Source organism: Lactuca virosa, chromosome 9, assembly GCF_052849685.1.
Source record: "Lactuca virosa cultivar CGN04683 chromosome 9, Lactuca_virosa_CGN04683_v6, whole genome shotgun sequence".
NCBI lineage: Eukaryota > Viridiplantae > Streptophyta > Magnoliopsida > Asterales > Asteraceae > Lactuca > Lactuca virosa.
Genome location: NC_136434.1, coordinates 65,479,171 through 65,483,714, shown reverse-complemented (window position 1 = coordinate 65,483,714; position 4,544 = coordinate 65,479,171). Strand labels below are relative to the sequence as shown.

Sequence of the window (4,544 nt, the reverse complement as noted above, 5' to 3'; positions counted from 1 at the left end):
GTACCAATTCCATCATGTTACACCTCCCAAATACCACGTGGTGTTTGTGCAGACGTTCTATAAATCATCAACACCACTCCAGTCCTAGAAACCATGGACCATGCCCCAAGTGGTTCTCCAGAAAAAACCATCCGGCGTCAGTGTTAGATTAAGATCTAGTCCTATAGGTATCTTTTGAACCCACTAGGCTATCATATAATCCGAATAAGATACACACCTATGTCTAGGTTGCTACACTTCGCCCTACTAATGAATTTCCCTTTTAATTAATTTATTATTAATTCATATTTTATGGAATTACACATTTGACCTCCATAAGTAATCATGCATATTTATTAACATCTTTTACTAGCATATTACTTCACAAGTTCTTCTTATGTAAACATGCAAACTATTAATTACAAGTTATAACATTTAACATCACAACCAATTCTCATGCACACATCATCTTTATGGATTATCACCTCACTAGAATGCTTTGTCGTAAATCATCACAGACAAATATTTTCAAGAACTCATGGCATGCACACATCACATAAAATGAACATAATGACCTCCTTCTAATATGACCCTAAAAAACCCCTCACATCACAAAAGAATAAGAATCTAGCATATATGCATAATAAATTCTCATACATATAAGCAAACATAATAACCAATAGCATATCACACACAATATGGGTACATGCTAATGGAGATTAGTTCCCATAGCCATAACAAAGCCTGATAATATTACTAGAAATAACAATGACCTTTTGGGTTACTTGCAAGAACAAAAAGAAGCAGATCTGTGAAGATATTTATTTAAAGGACTTATTTTGTTAATTAATTAATACTAAATAAATGAAATATGGAATATTACAGAATAATTTGAATATCATAGAAAATCATAGTTATATTTGGTATTTATCTCTAGGGTTTCAAATCACCTCCATGTAAACAGAGGGCTCTAGTTCTGGTTTTGAGAAATGAGATATACACCTCTAAGCTACAAAAGTTTGGAATACATAAACCTTAAAGAAAGCTCGAATCATTGTCTTCACGTTGTGACCATCTGATTGTCACGTCTTGACCGAAGAAAAGAATCAAGTTTTTTATTCTGTTTGTGCTCAAAGTTCAAAAATTGCTTGGATTTGGTTCTTGTTTGCATCTTAGGTGCCATCACTGAAGAGGAACTCTCTTTTGGGTTCTCTAGTTCAATCCACTAGCTCGACAAAAGAAGAAACCAACTAATAAATCCAAGGTATGTTTTTATTTAGAGTTCTACTAAGTTGCATAGACTAAAGAGTTTAGATTCTTCTGATTTCGAGTTTGGATCAAAATTCTTTATAGTTAGTAAGGCACGAAAATCATCAGTGGTATCAGAGCCTGGTTAACTCGCGTCTATTGCACTTAGACTTTGTCTTTTGAGTGTGTTAGGATTTGTATGTGTAGGGGTTTTTTTTGAATTGTTTAAATGTCGAGAAATTAGCCTTGATTGAAATTTAATTTGGTAATGCATTAAAAAATCGACGTTTTAGTCGACTGCCTCTTCGCCACGACGTGGTTGGTCCTCCAGTACATTGTGGTATCTACCAGGATCACGACTGACTTCGTGTGTAGTAGACCGTGGTATTTAAAAGTATTAATTCAATAAGTTTTAACTCTCTAAGTAACAAAAAATTCTTGTTTTATATAAAGAATGTGAATCTTATGCTTCCCATGGAAATTACGCCTTGTGATATGATCTTGCTGACATAAGCGTAGGTAGTTACCTGCTCGTCAAAAGAAGAAAATAGTCTTCACGTCGTGGAATCTGATTGTCACATCATGATTGAAAAAGATAATCGATATTTCGATTCTGTTTGAGCTCGAAGTTCAAGGATTGCTTGGATCTGGTTCTTGTTTGCGTCTTGCGTGTGATCACAAAAGAGGAACTCTCCTTTGGGTTCTCTAGTTAGATCCACTGGCCCATAGAAATTGTTAAGTTTTAGAATTTTAGTTTTCATGTGATTATGTGTATGTAGTTTGGTTTGTGAATCTATTGGGTATTTATTCAATTATTAGTTGAAAATAGAGATTAGAAATACGAAAAAATTTAATTTTTCAGCTGAAAGTTTTAGCATTTGTATTCTGTACATAGAGGACCATTGTGTCCATTGTCAATCTTGATTGCAAGCTAGACCTGAAGGCATTGTTATTATATTTATATTAAAATCAGAAAATCTTTTGCATTTATACTGAAAGTTTGAAACTTGCAATAATATTCAAAGTTGAAAAATGAATTGTTTCTTGTTTCATTATGTAAACTCCAAAATATACAATCTTTTTCCAAAAATATGCATACTTTTATATCTTAATGATTGTCTTTTTTTGTTCAAGTATAAAAGGGATAATTGTCTTTGGTGGATCGAATGTGATTTTGAGTTCATTAGACACAAAAGCTAGTCTAATAAGAACGAAGGGTATTTTGGTCTATTTATCAATAAAAGGAACATGAAAAAAGATTCGAAACATATGAGGACTAGTTTTTACTTTGAGTTTTGGATAAATAACCATAAAAAATTGATTCTTTTGGTCGTTGTCAAAATAACTAGAAAATTTTCAAGAGGAAATGGTATTTCCGGGCAGATGAAATTGAAAATTGCTAGATATGAATAACAATTTTGTGAAAAACAACAAGCTTGATATGAAATTGTCATTTTGATATGCATGGTCATGTGTTGTAATTGTAATTAAGAATATATCTTAACAGGGAAAAAATTCACATGTTTAAATTGAGTTGCATATAAAACAGAAGAGTAAAATGATCATTTTTTTTATTGAGCACAGTCAATCAAATGCGTAATCAAACAGCATGGTGTCAGTCAGATTTCAGACCTAGTCAGGCCTCTAACTCAGTCAAATCTGACTCAATCAACAACTATAAAACAGCCCATAAGCAAAGCCTCATCTCCATAGTAAAGGTATGATGGAACTCTAAGCGAGGACCAGAGTATAGCTGGGAACGGGCAGATCATATGAAGAATAAGTACCCTCATTTGTTCACAGCAATCTTGACTACAAGCCAAATATTGGAAGAAATTCCTTAAATGGGGGAGAATGTGACAATCGGGAAAACTTCATCATATACCACCGTTAGAAATTAGCATAGATAAATAAATGTAATAGAGTATCAATGTAAAAAAAAAAAAAAAACATTTAGTTAGATAAAACGGGTTATATTATTTGACGACAAAAACTATTTACTTCAATTGTAAAAGTTGTTATTTTAATGTTTGATCTCTAAAAAACACCTACCATCAGAGAGATGCTCAAAGAAATGAACAATGACAAAAAGCAAACCCACTGTTTAATATCTCATACTTGTTTACGTAACATGAAGAAAAAAAATCAAACCATACACCGCATTGGTTTATTCATACATATCTCAGCACAACACAACATATTGCCATCATCGTTAACTATCCTAGCGGAGAAGACGACGGTTTTGGACGTTGGGCGGCCAGCATTTCCAACAGCCACCCCACGTGCTGTTTGTATGAACCACTTTTTCTGCTTCAATAGTTGCATCTACAACATATAAGCATACACAAATTAATATACAGATACTTGCATACAAACACATGTACTTGTAAGCATATCTCATGACAGTAAATACATAATATATATATATATATATATATATATATATATATATATATATATATATATATATATATATATGAGATTGATCATACCGTTTTCTTTATGAGTTTGGGGTTGAACGGTGGTCTGATGGGTATTTGCAGCAGCAGAAAAGAGAACACATGCAAAGAGAACAACCAAGAACAAAGTAAGACAGTTGAACTTCATTTTGTTAAACTGTATTTTTTTTAGCTCCGAATTTCCTTTATTTGTAGACGTGGGAGAATGTGAAGTGTTGACTCTAACGAATCAAAAAATCAAAGCATGTACAATATTATATTGGACAAATATTATTATATTGAACATATATATAAAGCAATTCATTATTTCTTTGGATACAGAAGTTTCTAGCTTTAAACCATTAATTTTAAGTGGGGTCATTAGATTCAGCCACCCCTCTTCAAAAACACTTACCTTCACGAATTTCTTTTGTTTCCATTCCATCACTCGCCAACCATCATTCCTTTATTATTTGCAAATTCAGTTTTTTTTTTCTTTTTGTTTTACACTTATGGTTCATGTACTTTCAGCATTTGTCAAAATACGCCCCTTTAAATAAATTTATACATTAATTAAACGTTTAAATATAATATTGTAACATTAAGCAATTTAATTAAAGTTATGCAAAGTTATGCAACTGATTAAATATATACGATTGTTTTTATTTTTTTAATAATATTTATCGAAAAGCTTTATATTTTCAAAAATAATAAACATAATTATGTATTTCATAATTACAAATGTCATATATATATATATATATATATATATATATATATATATATATATATATATATATATATATATATATATATATGTTAAATGACATAAATGGTAAATGGAGTGAGAGGAGTGGGTGTTATTATGGGTAGACTATA

At 31.3% G+C, this 4,544-nt stretch overlaps 1 long non-coding RNA gene across 1 annotated transcript; it reads right to left on the bottom strand.

The window, feature by feature from the left end:
- Positions 1-3,314: 3,314 nt before the first annotated feature.
- On the bottom strand, positions 3,315-3,856 carry LOC145140903 (uncharacterized). The gene is made up of 2 exons (XR_013722333.1): positions 3,720-3,856; positions 3,315-3,552 (listed from the first exon to the last, which is right to left on the bottom strand). It is a non-coding gene; the product is annotated as an uncharacterized LOC145140903 (long non-coding RNA).
- Positions 3,857-4,544: the final 688 nt, after the last annotated feature.